Here is an 18975-nt window from a genome sequence, read left to right as displayed (position 1 = left end):
ACAATATTATTTTAGCGCCATTTAACTTCACGACTTTTCTTATAGCATACGTACAATGAATTTTACAATATCCACTTCCATTCTTATTGTTTGTTTTCTGAGAAAAATATGTAGTCTGTCTTGTCTACCACGACCGGTCATCTGACCGGTTGAATGATTTATGGTTTTTTGTAAAAAAATGGACAAAATTTGGTACCAAATTCTGGTTAATTTCCGATGTAAATAGGAACTATATGTGTAGCAAAGACGAAAGGAGAGAATTTTTAGTTTCCATTGTCCTAGAACAGTCTAACAACGCATATTAAAAATAGTTAAATTTTAGACGCGTGCAGTTTCGAAACTACTAGTGTTTTTTAATAATTGAGTCACTATTAACAGCGGCAAAGCTTCTCCTTTAAAATGGTTTCTGGTTTTTGTCGATCCGACTTTCCGTTTTCGAGATATCGTAATTTATGTAAAAGGTAATTTTTAAAATTCCGCTCTCCGCCTTAGAAAAGGCTATTAACGCGCATTAAAAATACTAAAACTTTAATTACGTGCAGTTTCGAAACTATTAATATTTTCTTCATGATTGAGCCACCATTGGCAGCGACAAAGCTTCCTCTTTAAAATGGTTTTTGGTTTTTGGAGATCCGAGTTTTCGTTTTCGAGATATCGTAATTTATGTAAAGTGGTATTTTTCTTAATTTGACTATCTCTGTCTCCGTCAGACGCGTCGCGCTGGACCTCTTTGTCGCGCGTGAGTCGAGACAGCCACGTAACTAGGAAGTCGTAGTATTTCCAAGAATTTACTACGCACTGTTTACTATTTTCACGCGCGCGTGTTCATTGATCTCAATGAAACGTAAACAAACGCTTCGGACGCTTCTATCTCCGTAACTAGCCACCGCATCGACTTGAAACTAAAATCGCTATATCTCTGGAACTAATAAAGCTATCGACTTGTTCGAACGCTCGTTTTAAAGGGCATTTCATCCTCTGCCTAATGATCACTACTATAATTTTTGCTATCTTCTATGTTTATTTTGAAATTTACTTTGACGCTACATACCCAAAGAAGTTTCAGCAATTCCTACTGATCGTACGACTAGTGTACGATAAAACCAGATTATAAATTGTTTATTTAATTGAAAATTAATTTAAATTTAAATACAAGATGTTTGCGTAATTACTAGCAGGTACTTTTTCTTAAATAAGTGTTTTCTCTAGAACTAACTACGGTATCGACTTGGAACGAAATTTGTTTTCAAGGGCGTTTTATCTTCTATCCGATGAAAATTAAAAATTTTTTTAACATAAATGAGAAGGATATCTTACGAATAAACATCAAAACACAAGTTTCTATAGATATAATGCACAAATTATAAGTACGTTGCCTCGTAAGAGAGAGAAAGAAAGACTGGTCATTTGACCGATCATGGTAGGAATGGGTAGGTTTAGTGTTAAACTATATTTGTAGAAATATGATTTTCATAGATTGAGTATATTGGTTTAGTCAGGAAATCAATAGATATTATATTTGTCATATTAAACAATCTGAGTAAAACATTAATTGGATTAACATATTAGCAAGCATCATTCAGGTGATACTACATGAAAAAATAAGTCGAAAGTCAAGGATATAATTTATTCTTTCACGGTTTATTGAATACGAATTATTTTGGTATGTCTGTCTACTACCCACTGTTTCTACTTATGTTAAAATTTAAGTCGTACTCTATTATACGTACACGTAATGAATGTTTAAAGTCAATTTTTTCGAAAACGTATCCTGAATAAAAAAATTTGTTTTTTTTTCAAATGTAGAATCACCCCCTCTTCGCTTGTATAATATATGCAAATTATATTGCAAAGTATTGCAACTAATGCCTACGAATTTCTACGGAGATGTCGATCTACTTAAAATCTATAATTTTGTCAGTATTTCAAATATAATTAATTCATTTGTCAACACGTATTTTCTACACTTAAAACTTTGATAAAGTGTATACAAAAATTGATTTTTTAGTGCTTTAAACTGAACGATTCGAAGCAATTGTGTGACTTATCATTGGAGAAGAATGAAGAATCCTATGATAATGAGATTTCATTATAGTAATAGATTCATTAGCGTAATAGTCACTTCTTGCTACATGCAATTTTGCATCAATCATCACAGTTAATTTCTCATACTTACGAACAATTGTCAACTAATAACTATGAATTTTCTAATTATGCGACAATTGAATCACTCAGAAAAATCGATCAAAGCGTACTGTATATTGATTAAAGTTGTTAGAGATCACGCTTATCGAGGGAAACTTTACAAACTTCACACGCTTTTTAAGTTTCACATTTGGAAAAAAATATTGTTACATCTAAGACACATTATAGTGAAGCTACGAAAGCGAAAGTAATCTAAAAATTGTTCATACACAAATTAATCGAACGAAATAATACTATAATACTATAAAATGTTAAAAACATAAGAGAAAAGTAGTACAGTAAATAGAGACAAAATAATATAGAGCAAATGCAATGTTAATGTATACTTAACGCAAAGAGTGAGATTCAGTAATAGACTGTTATTAAATCTAACCCAAAGAGCTATAGCTATATCTAAAACTAGAATTAAGTACTATGTACATACTATTAGAGAGAAAGTAGAAGCGAAATTGAGATTGATTGATACTGTAGATTATAGAGATATTTGTAATTAAATGTTAAAAAAATAAAATCTACGTAAGTTTAACATATTCTCATATTTTTATAGTTAGAATCACTATATAGTAGTAATTTGTAGCGTAAGTGTTCAATTGATTAAAGCAAAGATTAATGTTCTTCGAGAATTATGCCATTACTTAAAGCAGAGGTTTGCTTTCGTGGCTTCGTTCGTAAAGACAGATCAATCCTGCAAGGAATTAAGGTTTCTATTTTGTCAGACATTATAGTCAGTCTTCATGAGGGAAAATTATTTGACTCAGTCCTCATTTTACTTACTCATGGTGTCACGTTCCTCTTAACACGGGATTGATTTTTCTTTCTTTCTGCAATACACAAGTTCGTAGTCAAAGCTCGCTTCGCATGTAAAATCCTTCTTTGAAATTTATTAGTTGTATCGAATCGACTTGATAATAATTTATAGGAGATTTATGCACAATTCCGCGGTGACAGAAGCTGAACTATTAGGACTTTCTGTTCTCATACAGGAGAAAAATTTATGATACTGGGTTGTAGCATTTTGAACTGAACTCTCTATAAGCGTTAACACAGCGTGATAAAAATTTAATGCGAAACTTTTTCTCAAAACAAAATCTTTTAAAATTGTGCTCTATGTCAAAATTGTCAAATCTTCTAGAGTATTGCATTATAAAGACACAATAATCATTCAAAATAAGAATCTATTCATTTGTAATTGTTGTTCGAATCCTGCATACCAAACTCTCTTTTACACTTTTCAGCAATATACAGCCTGAGGAAGTTGGAATATTTTCGAAATTGCTGGTTACATTGAAAAAGGCTTCAAATAAAACTTGAATAGTTTCGAAGTGGTCGTAATTTAATGTAATTAGTATTTTTGTATGTAAACGCGTAGATCACATTTGAATGTCAAGTTTGTTTTCTTAAGTGGAATCATATATTTTTTGCTAGACTAATCGATTTAGCACGTAATTCTCTATAAGAAAGTATAAAGCTAGTTATACCGAAAAATCTTTGCTTTAGGAGATATTTTAATTTAAATATTGCGGAGTGCTGGTGCAACTAAAGCCACGTGATAATGCGTCGTTAGATTATGCATTATGTTTTATGTGAATTGCTATATAAAAGGTTATTTGTAGTAATAATACATAAAATAATATGGATAAATCCTACGTCTTAGTTTCTATCACTTTGTAGAGAAAAATGCCGCAAGTAATTCAAACAAAAAACATGGCTGCAGTTGCACCAATACTCCGCAATATTTAAATTAAAATATCTCCCAAAGTAAAGGTTTTTCGGTACAACTAGCTTGATACTTTCTTATAGAGAATTACGTGCTAAATCGATTAGTTTAGCAAAAAATATATGATTCCATTTAAAAAAAACAAACTTGACCTTCAAATGTAATCTACGCGTCCACATACAAGCATATTAATTACACTTAATTACGATCACTTAGAAACTATTCAAGTTTTATCTGAAGTATTTTTCGATACAATCAGCAGTTTAGAAAATATTCCAACTTTAACTTGAAGAATTAATATTCATTAATGTTTTTACATATTCTCGAAGCATTCGCAAACACGTGTAGAAAATTCGAAATATATAGGTTTGTTACTTTAGCTGTAAGCCATTATGAGACTCTGCCCGGGAGCGAATATTTGAAACGAAAAATTCCTATAGATTCAGTTCCCACGTAACGTGTTACAGACATGATTCGTCCGTAAGCAAATAGAAACACAAGGAACACGGTATTCCATCGCGAAAAGAATGGACGAGAACCCGACCAAGTATCCCCGGTCGACGCAAGAAACGGGTAATGTACTTTAAATACACAAATTCAAGCCGGGCAGCGCAGAGGGAGCGTGGCCTTAAATGGGTCGACGAATGGTTCGCGGGCCCATGCATCACTCCGTTACGCGACATCGGAATTTTTCAGTTTTATCAAATTATCTAGGCATTACAGCTAATGAAAGCAATCCAGGCGATCCCGAGGATTCGTGTCTTTGCCGCGGCTGAATGCCGCCGCCGCCATCGACGACATATATTTCTGTACACGTATGAAGATATATACGCGTCCGTATATACGGGGTGTCTCACCTCACGTGTTCCAGACTATTTTCACGGAACGCATAAGGAATAGCTAGGGGTTAGATAGCAAACCAGCTTTCTCCTTTGAACTTCGTCTTTCCTTCCTCGATATAATTAACAGTTCTTTTATCTATAGTTTGCTCTTTTGTTTTCATTTAATGGAATCATTGAATAAAAAAAGATTGAGAAATTCGGTTTTTGCATTATCAAAATATAAACGTGACCTACGTTGAGCTCACCAGACTGTGGATATCTCTTTAGTTTTTTTCAATAGAACGTCACAAAAATTTATGCAATTCTGAATATAATTGTCGTTGTCTCTAACGTGTATCTAAAATATTTTTTTTTATTTTTATAGTTAGAGAGTTGTAACGAAAATAATTTTTCAAGAAGGAAGATTAATACCCACAAGGACTGTTCTTGGCGCTCTTTTGGGGAAACTTTTTAATTTTTGTATTTTTTAATAGTTCATTCTATTTATAACAGCTGTCTTTAGATTCATTTATGATATATTTTTTTAAATAACCAGTTAAACTTTTTGAGACAATTTTAGGGCTAAATTTTTAATACGTGCAACTAGGTTGCTCAATGAATTTTTTATACGTTATTAATAGATTTGCACCATTGCAAATTAAAGAGAATAAAAGGGATATTCTTTGTTGTCTAACCTACTATTAGTTGAATCTTCAATGTATGATTCAAAATTAGACAAAAATGAGACTTTTTGTATTTATACTATTCCGATCATTACCAAAGACATTCATTCGTTTAGAATAGGGGAGAAATAATACAGGGTCAAAAATCATTCTTATTGATACCTACTTGTCCATTAAAAGTAACAATATTCCCAGTATACATACAACATTTAACAACACTGGCCTTATTAATAGCCATAATTTATATTATTTGTCTTCTGAAAATCTATTAAATGCGAACAATATCGTTTTAATATCGATGGTCCCGTAATTTTGGCGTAGCATCAGCGATAACATAATTATTGATCAACGCTTCTTTCATGGCTTCTTAACGATTGTAATTATTATAGTTTGTTAGATAATGTTTTATTTAATAATGATGTATAAATATAATGTAGTGCTTTATATTACACCTTTAGATTTCTTTTTTTCAAGATTTATTAAAATCAAAATTGATTGCAGAAATACTGCCCGTTGTTTGAAATGACATTAAAAGAATTAATTAGCCTGCAGAAGTAAATGGAAATTATTTTGAACAACAAGTAAAATTATTATACCTATAATTATTATACTTATAGAGCATTGGATCTATCCCAGCATTTTATATTCTCTTGCAGATTTAATTGCTGAATTAATCGGAAGTAGAAGAGATTTCTGTGTAGAATTAATTTCACAATTTGTTCTTTAATAATATTTGTAAATATGTGCAAAAGTTAAATAAAGACGTAGAATGTCTAAGAGAATTGTCCAAAAATCCGGAACTTTATATACTTGATAATGATATTGTTAAAATATTTTAGACTAATTTTATTAAAAAAGCTATTTGGAACTACAAGAATTTTATATTGATTTTTATTGAAAAAATTTGTCTAGAAATCCTTTATTGCCCTCTGCGTCGTATAAAAGTTTTTGAATGCACTATTCTTAACGAATAATAATTATCAAATTTCTACAATTTTTAGTTATTTATTATACTTTATTTCCAAGATGAGACAAAATTGGCCTATTTCATATACTCGCTACCAGATCTCACTTAAGAGTTTACATTATCTTGCCGGTCAAAAACAGAGGCTATATTTATAAACTTTTTATAACACTATGGACCCAATTGAAAGTACTTTTATACCACGTATAAAACATATAAGTTTCTCAGTGAAATATATTTATGTGTAATCTCGATGTAATCTCGAAAATTAAAACTGAGCAATATTATTGTTTTTTAATATGTTCCCTATCGTATCATGTCTGAAATTTCTAAAATTTAAAGAACAATTACATAATAATAACAAAGTACGACTCGAACTCGAGCATAAGTAAAAACAGTAGGTAGTGGACAGACATATTAGAGCAACTCTTATTCGATTGCATTTTTTAATGCAATTATTTCAAAAACGAAGCCCCGAATGACAAAATTTCATCTTCGATTTTCGATTTGTTTTTTCATGTAGTTTCACCCTTTTCTCAGTTGTACCATCGATGTTACCCTGTACTGTAGAATTCTAAAGGCGTCACTACTAATAATATATTTCTCACGAGCAATTCTTTTCGATTTGTTAGAAAATCTTCCTGTATTCGATTGCATTTTTTAATTCAATTATTTCAAAAACGAAGCCTCGAATGACAAAATTTCATCTTCGATTTGTTTTTTCTCGTAGGTTTACCCTCTCCTCAGTTGTACCATCGATGTTACCCTATACAATAGAATTCTAGAGGCGTCACTACTAATAATATATTTCTTACGAGCAATTCTTTTCGATTTGTTAGAAAATCTTCTCGTTAGAGTTGCTACTTCTCAGGATAATAGTCCGTAGCACTGCAGAGGGGACACCCTGTATAAACACATACGGAGCTGTCGAGGCTTATATCGCGGCGGCGGCACCTCGGCGTCGTCACAAATTGCTCGGTATGCTTTTTCCGCGCTACCCAAGGATCCGCTGGATTGCGTTCCAACAGCTCCTAAACACGCCGCGCGAAGAAGAAGGAGCTGCCGCGAGCGGACAGACGGGAACTGCGACGTTTCTTGTCCAGGTCTGCCTTCGGAGGGCCTATCCGTGTCTTCTCCGCCGTTGGTTTCGTCGGTTTTCTTTGAATTTGCTCCTACCAGTCCCGATCGGACGGGATGTCCCGTGTATTTAAACGAGTCGCGTCAAATAATGACCGCTTCTCCCGCGCCTCGCGACCAGATTTTCAAGGATTTTTGCGCCAGAATCTCTTCCACCCGAGATTTACCTCTTCTTGCGTCTGGTTGTCGCGATGTACTCGAGAGCTCCGCTAGGCTCGGTTTGCATTTAATTTATGTACCTCTGTAATCGATGGTTTCTCTCGAGTTTACCATCGTAAAACACCGCGATTCTTCTTTCGTCGTCCACCTGTGCGCATCAGATCGTTCGCGCGTCTCTTCTGTTCGTGTCATCATCGCGGCAACGCAGCAGCTTCGGCTGTTTTCGCGATGATTGATTTATAGCGGCGGCGCAATCATTTATTTTCTTCGGTGCCAGCCTCTCTGGTTACATTGTTACGCACCGATTGGATGTAAGACGGCGTTACAAATTGTCCAGGATTCCGCTAATATGACACGGTAACTGCCTTCTGTCTGGCTAGGTCCGTCGTTGGCAGAACCGAGTCTCGACGTCGGCGTCAGGTGGATGCATCCTGTGCTCGAAAACCGGATATTTCTTCATATTGCTTCGTTTCGCTCGGGTCAATCGCTCAATCCTTTTCCCGGTTTTTGTCCGTTCACGACTTATGAAGATGTATCTCCTTTGGAGCGTGTTTCTCGCGTTTCATGGAATCTTTTTTCCGTCGTTTTCGACATCGCAGACGATAAAAATGCCCTACTAAATATTTCCTTGACGGGATGCTCGCTAAAACGAGACTGATGTACGTGTTCATTACTTATAACTAACTTCTTCCAAAGATCTCTCCCAATTAATTATACAGTTCATTACTGCTAACGGCGCGCGAGGTGATTAAAATTTCATGGAGACTTCCGACTGAATATTTAACTCCGTAATGGCTTCGTAAAGTCTTCCCTTCGACCGATATCTACATGCCCTTCTTCATCAACCTTACCTCGTGTGGTCATAAATACGATGATCTTTTCATCGTTACGAACGTTTCTAGAGCGATTTATGAAAAGTTTTTTAATTTGGATACGAAATTATACAATTTAAAAGAATCTTTCTTCATCGCGTTGGTACGTGGTCAATGCGAGTCTAATGTAGATTGAGTATATTGGTTTAGTCAGGAAATCAATAAATATTATATTTGTCATATTAAACAATCTGAGTAAAACATTAATTGGATTACCATATTAGCAAGCATCATTCAGGTGATACTACATGAAAAAATAAGTCGAAAGTCAAGGATATAATTTATTCTTCCACGGTTTATTGAATACGAATTATTGTGGTATGTCTGTCTACTACCCACTGTTTCTACTTATGTTAAAGTTTAAGTCGTACTCTATTACACGTATACATAATGAATTATGACCTTACCTCGTGTGGTCATAAATACGATGATCTTTTCATCGTTACGAACGTTTCTAGAGCGATTTATGAAAAGTTCTTTAATTTGGATACGAAACTATACAGTTTAAAAAACTCTTTCTTCATCGCGTTGGTACGTGGTCAACGCGAGCCTAATGTAGAATTTTAGTCGATTTCTTCCGAGTAGATTCCAAATGAAAAGACTTAGAAGAGTCTTATTTATGCTTGCTCTTGTATTATTATCAATAAACGATTATAGTATCATGCAGTAGTCTTGGTAACAATAGTTTGCACCTCTTCTTATTCTCTGTCCGTTAATATAACGACCAATAAACGATTAATAAACGATCTATTTTTAGTGGATTCTGTGTCATCTAAATATCTTTTTGTTGAATGCATCGATGCTGGAATTGTGAATGATCTTTCTTTTTTAATCGTGTTTAACGAGTCAGTTGGTTTGAAATGCATTAATTGATACAAAAAGTGTATGGTGATAATTGTTCATCTTGTATGCAAGTTTATGAGTGGTACAAACGGAACGAAGCAGGTCCGGAAGACATACACGAAAAAACTCTAAAAAAATGCGCCAAGCAATAAAAATTCAATGAAAGTGTTCTGTACAATTATTGAGAAATGAGCTGGAATTATTAAAAGACACAATATATATTCCACTTTACCCCAATATTTAAAATTTCGTGGAAGTGCACGATTTTCTCCATAAATGAAGTCTGAAATATCTTGCTAACTCTCTCACTGTCAGTTTAAATTATTACGAGTTGAATGTCGTAAGGTATCGAATAATAAAAAGATCATGGGGATTTCTAGCGTCTATTTTCTTCTTAATTGTTTGGGTAGACTTTAGTAACAGTTTTTTACCAGGTGGTTGATAAAATATTTGATCTTGATTTGGGATTTTTCTTATATCATCGGATATAAGATTAAAAGTTTGTCATTTCTTGTTACGTTTGATTTGGCGGCAGCACTACATACTTATTGTTCATACGACCAAATAGGCTTCATAATAATTTGATATATTAGCAGCTAAATAATCGAAATGAGCGATTTTGTTTAGATCGGCAAACAGAGCTGTAAATATTTATAAATTCATGTTATTTAGTAAACTTTTAAATTTTGAATTATTTCTTCTTCTCGTTTTAAATTCACTTTTACATTAACATTTTAATTCTGTTATAAAAGTTAAATTTTAACAGTTAGTTTTTATTTCATTAATACAAGTTCTGAACGAACATTTATTTTTTAACGCATGTTTTAGAGTAAAGAATAAATATAGATGAGTAAACAAGTCGTGATTTTTACGTACTTACTTTATTGTACGTTAAAATTGAAAGGACGATTGGGCAAATAAAGATTATTTATATTAGGTTCAGTGTTCGGTGTTTAGTTTTAATAGTAATATATTCCGATATATATTTTCCAAGATATTTTCATTAATACTAGTTCTGAGGTGATTAAAAAAGAAATTTTAAGACACTAAGTGTTCGTTCTACCGTGAATTGCTAGTGCTAATTGACTAAGAAACGAGTATTTAAATCTACGACCAATCCAATATTCTATCATGTTTACATTTAAATCAACTTTTTTTGAATTTAATGTTTCAATTTCACATAAACCTGTTTGCAATTTAAAATTATCTTCGTTTTCTTCATCGAATAAATTACAACAACCATAAATTTCATCTAGATATTTGCTGAAATTTGCTTTATACTATGTAATATTATTATTGTTATTAGTACTACTACTACATGATTCATTTGCCTAAGAGAAAGTAATTACAAAACTGCGTGTCGCACGACGCAGTAACGATTTTTAAAATGAGCCCCAGATGTGACTCGTAAATTGAACATTTCTATCCTTCCCAACTTGATGTTTTTTAATGAACACAACTTATTAACTCTAGAAAGATATTTTTAAATACACAGTGTTCGGCCACCACTGGGAAAAATTGTAATGGGAGATTCTGGAGGCCAAAATAGGACGAAAATCAAGAATACTAATTTGTTGTTGGAGGCTTCGTTCAAAAGTTATTAAAAAATTAAATTAAAAAGTTTTGAATCATTCTGGAAAAAATATTTTTAGTTGCGGGGGTCGATTACAATCATTTTTGGTGAATAGACATACCCTCGAAATCCTACGCACTTTCGAGAAAAAAATTCCTTACTGAAAATATAATCTGAGGCCTAAAATGGTTCCCCGAAATTTCATGCAAATCTTTGAAACATCATAACTCCTGAACGGCTTGGAGGATTTTAAAGTTTCTAACGGCAAACAACGCATATTTTAGTGGAGAATATGTACAAATAGTAAAAATATTCGAAAAGTTGATCCTTGAACCCGCAAAATGAGAAAACCACCATAAAAATGGTCCAATTTTCAAACAGCTGTAACTCCTGCAATAGTGAATATATTCCAATGAAACTTTTTCCTAAAGTAGAGCTCATGGATGCCCACAAAAAAGTATTAGACAACTTTTCTATAGGGCTTCAAACAAAATTACTAAAAATCAAAAACGAAGTTTTAAGAAAAATCGACAGGGGGTAAGTGCCTAAATTTTTCGACAAAATTAAAAAATCTCAAATCGTTCTGGAAAAATTATTTTCGGTTGTGGGGTTCAATTACAATCATTTTTGGTGAATAGATATACCCTCGAAATCTTGCTCATTTTCGAGAAAAAAATTCAGTACAGGCGGATCTTTAAACGTTAATAACTTTTTAACAAAGCCTCGATCAACAAATTGGTATTCTTGATTTTCGTCTTATTTTGGTCTCTAAAATCTCCCATTAAAATTTTTCCCAAGGGTGGCCGAACATCCTGTATACTATTTACCACGTTAAATTATTTAATAATTTAATAATATAATATCATCATCAGGTGCATTAAATTTCGATTGAATTATAATAAATAATTAAAATAAAGTTGTTTGAATGTTATATAATTTATAAATTTTGTATCAATACATATTTAGGGATTTTCAGGAATGAAAAATTTGTAGGATTTAACAAAGAATTGTATTTGGAACAAATGTACAAATGATATAATTATATAAATGAATTTGAAACACACCAAGCACACAATCTTTTTACACAAATTAATAATCACGTCTGTCTTTCACAACCACTTGTTTCGTTCTTGCTGTTGTCTCGCTGTCCCTGGTTACTCATTCCTCCTTGAACAAAACACTTTGAACCCTTTTGCATATAAATTAACATTTAACAAAATTACAGCACGGCACAAATATTCAATACAAATCTCCTACATATTGTTTTAGCCCTCTTAGGAAGGAACGTATAAACAGGGGTTTTGTTGTGACATTAGCCAAAGAGAATGTGGTAACGGATCATTGGATGTCCAAAAAGTGATTAATTTGTCATGGGAATGCCACAAACATTAAGAGTTTCATTAAATCTCTGTTTTTAAATGGGCAGTACAGACGAAAAGTCATACAAAGTTCTTTTCTGTAATGATATCGTTGTATATAATTTCGCCTCCGTGCTGCAAATAATGAACGTACCAACCCCGGAGCGATGTTCACTTTAAGAATCATTACCGTAGAGCCTAGCACTCGATAAGGATCAGATAAGACGCGTCGAGGTTCCCTCGAAGATGCGGTGTTTGACAATGACAAGTGACAAAGCAACAGGAAGCGCTTGGAGTCGGTGTTTTTCCATCGACCGGGGATTTTTCTCCGGATCCTGACTTCTGCATCGACGGCGGGAGCCGGCGCGGCTCCCTTTTTGTCGCATTTATTACGGTTCCGGGGACGTATCGTAAGTCCGTGGCTCGATACCGGGGCAACCACCAGGAGGCCGTAACTCCCGTAGTTTCCGCAGTGGCACGTCGTCGTGTTCAACGAGCCTTTACGGCTACCACGGTCCACGGCGACGGTCATTGTCAACCTAAGGGCACTTACGCCCGCGGACAATCGTTTTTGCCACCTCCTAGAGGGAACGGTCTGGTGGGGATTTATGCTAACGCGTTAATAATGATAGGCTTTTTGTCGTCTTCCGCGGCTTGTTGCCGCTTCGCGTACACGAACGCCAGCGAAGCTGTAACTTTGGCCACTTTATTGGCACGATGGCTGGACCGAGAGCCGCTTTATCGTCGATTAATGGTACGCAATGGTGCCGCTAAGTATGCGCGCGTGTGTATTAGACCGATAAAATGGTACATCTCCGCGTGGCTGTTAAGGCGTGATGCACGCGTTAGTTAACGGCGTCAGTGTTCGTTATTTGCCTCTTTTCTTTATTCACGGTGCGTTATCTCGTTGTTAGGAAAAGCACTTTCCGCATTAGCTTACTGGAAGACAAGGTTGCCGTGCGGCAGTGATTCTTAAGTACTGTCGCGGCTCACCCACCTCCGCTGGACGTTATTTCAAATAAATTCTTGTCGGAAAAAGGACCTACTTGCGCTGAGAGTTAGCTGGAAACTAGAAGAATTCATTCAAATTTTATTCGAACGAACTTTCCAGAATAAAGAATAAATTAGATATCGTTCGCGAATAACTGGTATTTATTCTCTGTTACTACAGAATATTTATTATACTCGATAAATTCAATGAAGGAAAACAGAGAACTTCTAGCGTAAAGTGGTTTTTTCTTCTGCACCTGCGCTCAATTCTTCATTCAGATAAAGACTCGTATAACTCTGTATTCGAATACATTGTTAACTCTGTACATAGTTCGGGGAGTTAAATTATGTAGCAAATCAATGTCTAGTCGATTTACAAAAAAAAAACAATAACAATAACAATATTTACTATTTCGATCACTTGTAAGGTGATCTAGTAACAGTCCAAAAAGAGGGATATCACTTCTAAGGTGATATTCTTGATAATGTCCAAGTTTAAGAAGTACAGTTCTCTTGTTCGCGTCCAGTGCGAAACCAACTTCAAAGGTCCAAGTTCTTTGAGAATACAACGAATTCTTACGAATGTCTAAAAGATTCGAGAATACAACGAATTCTGATTTTGTCCATGCGTCCTGTCCTAAAGGAAGACTCCGTATCTCTCTCTTAGTGCCTTCTTGGAGGCGTTCGATGATCGGATTGGGCCTTGACCTGCAAATTTTTGGATTGTGCAACGCCCACAGCCTGGCAAATCAAGATTTGCAGGACGTTGCACAATCCCTGGGTAATTTATGACCCATTCTATGTTTTTGTCCTAGTGACTGCCCTAAATCCTGGTAGTGGGCACGTGAGGGTTACAGTAATTGTCGCCGAGGGTGGTCTAATCGGGGACCGTTTCCAGAGAAATCTGAAACCGGCATCCGGCTAGACCTAGTTCTTTAGAAGTTACATGCAGTCCGTGAAAAATTGCGACTTCCTCAAAAACGGCACTGTTGCGGCTCGCGGTATCCGTTGAGTAAATACCCCCCTATATCATCATCATTTTGAACGTGACCGTTCAAGAGGCGGTATGTTGAGCGCCGAATCGACCTCCTTCTTTTCTTCAAATTCTCACTTCTACGCGCAAGCCCTACCATGAGCCCCCTAGCTGCACATCAAATGTTGCGGCTCGCGGTATCCGTTGAGTAAAAAACCAGCACTCAACGTCGGGCTCGCGTCTTTCCGAAATAAATTAATATTCCGGATGGAGGGTAGTGAGGTTTGTGAGAATTGTGTTTATAAATGTTTATTACACACGATGAAGAACAATGTATGATGTGTCTGGTTGGCGATGTGAGAAAGTGAGATTGTGGTGAATGCTGTTTGATTCGACTCTCGTAACGAACTGTCTTTTTGAGCGCTCCGACGCCGTCTCCTCCCTTCCAAGCACCCTTGCAACGATGCCCTTGGAAGGGGGTGCGTGTCACGTCGGAACGAAGACGTCGATGGCGGACGTTGGAGAAAGGTGCCGCTGTTTGTCGACGAGCAGATCAACTTTCCCCAAATGTGCAGCTAGGGGGCTCATGGTAAGGCTTGCGAGTAGAAGTGAGAATTTGAAGAAAAGAATGTTTCTCTACCATGAACCCCGTGTTGAGCGTGAATCGAAGGAGGTCGATTCGGCGCTCAACAGGCACTGTTCATTGTCGACTGCAGCGGAGACCCTTCACGTGGCGGCAACATACATGTTCTAAGTAGAGTTAAAAGCGAAGATACTTTTCACAACTATAGGAATGGATGTGCCATGTGAATGTTTATTGATTGGTATGGCTGAGGAATATTTGGAGTGAATCTATTGCAGAGCGTAGAGAGTGTGTTTAGCGAGGCGAGAGCGAGTTCAGCGAGTAGAGAGTTTTTCGTGGATTATATGTTATATTACCGTGAGTTAGAGTTAAGTAGTTTCTGTTATTTAATAAACTTTATTGTTTAAAAAGGCCTCCAAGCCATTCATTCATACCTCGATTCCCATCTACGAGGAATTTTCTACGAATAATTTCTACACAATAATAATAAATTTCCAATTTTTCGACAATTCATCGACATCGTCTGCAAGTAAAGGTCAATTTACAAACGCGGGAAATTTAAACAGCGAGAAAATGTTTGAAGAGCACCTTTACACTCGCTACCATAAAGGTCAAGAAACACAGCTGCTACAGGCTTGTTTTGTTACCCAATTATACGCCACGGTACGATTGTACTTTTATTACCTTACGCCGGAATTTGTTTAGAAGGAAAGGAAGAGTGGCTGGTAGCGCGGTATACGTACGCAAAAATATCGCATTACGGCTCCCTCGAAGATAGTCTCCGGGACAGAGACATCCGAGCACGGATGTTCCCGAGCCGGGGAGATCCGGATCTAAAGTATCGGAGCTCGTTTAAATTCTGCCGATTCGATCTCGCGAGGAGGCGTCGAGTTAAGGATAAGGACGATGACGTTTCACGAATGTAAAGCACGTCCGCGCGACGCCTATGTCGCGCACCAATGAGATCCAGCAGCACGTGCGGCTCTCGAATAATAGCTAACCGTGATGCGGCTCGGCGCGTCGCGTCCTCTCGATATGGCCGTGGCGACGTCGATATCGCGGATATCCACGGATAAACGACGCCGCTCTGCACAGGTTTTTGCATTGTGTGCGTGCTGGCGTGTACGTGCACGCGCGAGTGGTAAGCTCCCGGAGCCAAGGCGGTGGCGCGTAGTGTTACAGTTAACGAGTATCGACGTGGCCAGCGGATCTGCCATGTCGCCGGTGTCCACCGCGCTTCTCGGATCCATGCATCAGTTCTCTCTCTATATCTCTTCTGCTTCGACTATTCTTATTGATCTGCACACGCTCGCCCCTTGCTTTTTCCTTGTCCTGTCCCGGCACCGCCGCGGTCGTGCCTCCTTCTTTCATTCGCTACGCGTGGATGCCCATTGAATTGCCACCTAAAGCTGAACTCTGTCTTCCGCGGACCGAGTGCATTTATATTTGCCCACCGACGCGCGTCCGTCCGCTCGCATGCACGCGTGCGCTCTTATACCAGATAGAAATACAGAATCTCTTGTCTGAAAGAACCTAGATATCTCTTTAAGTTAGAAGTGACCCTAGTGCAGGACAGTTAACACTTTGATTGTCATGTCATCCATATATAGGTGACAGAACTTTTAACAGTGGAACTAAAATAATTAATTCTCAAGTTGAAATGTTAAAGAAAATAAATTTCAATAGGCTTCATAAATTTTAGTGAGGTTACGAAAGTATGTACTACGACAAGTTTTAAGTTATGTAGTTTATAATTGTCTAAAATCAAAGTTTTGGTCTCGTAAATAATTTTACGGTTTTGGACTGACAGTCAACGTGTTAAAGAGGGAGCCTCGCGTAATGGCTCTAAAAGTATCTTACATTTATGAATTTTTTTTTTAAACTGTTTTTAACCCTTTGCATTCGTATGTCGCCATATAGTCGTTATCCTACATTTTATTATTATACATATGTTTACATTAGTATTTCATTTTGCAATGTTTTCTTTTAGTTTCTGCTTAAATATGTGTGTATATATGAAATAAAATGTATAAGTAAAAAATATAAAATTTTCCCTCTTTTGTTCTAGCTAATTGATTGTGTTCCTGAGATCACTGTTCAAGAGGGTGTGAGATCCAGATTAAATTTTTGTATTTTTCTAATTTTTTTTATTAAACCGACAAGTTAAATCGTAATATGTTCCCATAAAAATGTTTTCATTTTGACTGAATATGAAAAAAAATTCCGAGTTGATTGGTAGCCTTCTCAAATATAAATACGAGTGCAAAGGATTAAATTTGAATAGAACTTTGTTTTTGGATATAAGGAGATATCTTTAAATAACAGAAAATAATTTTGCTAATTTTGTTATCATTTTATTATTTATTATATTGTCATGGAAGAAAGCGAGATAATAGGTTGAAAAAAAGGAAAGAAGATGGGAAGCGCTTCGTTTGGACCGGCTAGTGGAGTTATCAATAAAGCAAACCTAGCAGGTCCTGTCTTAGGTGTTGAGACATTCGATAATCGGTCGAAGAGTGTATACATACAGGGTGTTCGGCCATCCCTGGGAAAAATTTTGATAGGAGATTCTAGAGGCCAAAATAAGACGAAGATGAAGAATATCAATTCGTTGATTGAGGCTTCGTTAATAGGTTATTAAAAAATTTCAAATCTGTTGTCATGGGAAGCCGCCGCGTTACATTGTATTACGAGACGAAAGCCGTTAACGGTTCGCCTTGCATACGCCGTGGTTTGCACACGGCGTGGTTTGCACACGGCCTGGCCTGCACACGTGGACCGATCGCGTTCTAGCTCTTTCGGCGATCGGCAATTGTCAAGCGAACCGCTACTTAAACGAAGCTTCGCGGCGTGCGATCCCTAGATCGTCTTGAGCTCTCGTAGCGACACGTAATGTATTCTGTTCTGTTATAATAAAGTTATTCTGTTACTGTTATCTGTGGGTATACTTTCCAATGTGGACCACTGCGGATCTCCTATTGTCCTCCTATTAACAATAAAATCATTCCCGGAAAAATTATTTTCGGTTGCAGGGGTCAATTACAATCATTTTTTATGAATAGACATATCCCTGAATCCTATCCACTTTAGAAATAAAAATTCAGAAAGTGGACAAATTTTTCGATGAAATTAAAAAATTTCAAATCGTTCTAAAAAAATTATTTTCAGCTGCAGTGATCGATTACAATCATTTTTGATGAATAGATATACCCCCGAAATCCTACGCATTTTCGAGAAAAAAATTATTTACCCGAAAATCTAATGTAAGACCTGAAATGGTTCCCCGAAATTTCATGCGAATATTTAAAACGTCATAACTTCTAAACAGATTGGACGATTTTAATGTTTAAAAAAGCAAACTACGCGCATTTTGATGGAGAATATGTACAAATCGCAAAAATATTCGAAAAGTTGGTCCTTGACCCCACAAAATGAGAAAAGCCCCATAAAAATGGTCCAATTTTCAAACAGCCATAACTCCTAAAATTGTGTATATATTTCAATGAAACTTTTTTCTGAAGTAGAGCTCATGGGTACCTACACAAAGGTATTAGACAACTTTTCTGTAGGGCGTCAAACAAAATTACTAAAAATGAAAAAGTAATTTTTAAGAAAAATCGACAGGGGGTAGGTGTCTAAATTTTTCGGCGAAAAAAAAAATTTCTAATCGTTCTGAAAAAATTATTTTTGGTTGCACGGGTTAACCACAATCTTTTTTGGTGAATGGACGTATCCCCGAATTCCGACCCAGTTTCGAGAAAAAAAATTCGAGAAATTGTGAAATTTTTCAACGAAAAAAAAATCTTTCAATTCGTTCTAAAAAAATTATTTTTGGTTGCGAAGGTCAATTACAATCATTTTTTATGAATAGACACACTCCCGAAATCCTACGTATTTTCGAGAAAAATACTGTATGGCCGGAAAGGTTTCTATAACTTTTTAACGAAGCCTCAATCAACAAATTAGTATCCTTAATTTTCGTCTTATTTTCGCCTCTAGAATCTCCCATTAAAATTTTTACCAGGGGTGGCTGAACACTCTGTATATATGTAGAAATAGGTTACCACTGTCTAAACTTCAAGTTGTTGAAACTTTAA

The 18975-nt window shown here is 36.0% G+C and overlaps 1 protein-coding gene across 2 annotated transcripts in view; it reads left to right on the top strand.

Annotated features, from left to right (window-relative positions):
- LOC143340195 (uncharacterized) overlaps positions 1 to 18975 on the top strand; it is a 937384-nt gene that overhangs the window by 194764 nt on the left and 723645 nt on the right. The gene's annotated exons all lie outside the window — the stretch shown is intronic.

This window comes from Colletes latitarsis, chromosome 3 (genome assembly GCF_051014445.1).
Source record: "Colletes latitarsis isolate SP2378_abdomen chromosome 3, iyColLati1, whole genome shotgun sequence".
Lineage (NCBI taxonomy): Eukaryota > Metazoa > Arthropoda > Insecta > Hymenoptera > Colletidae > Colletes > Colletes latitarsis.
The sequence above is the reverse complement of the archived record's forward strand: the minus strand, read 5'-3'. Positions and strand labels throughout refer to the sequence as shown.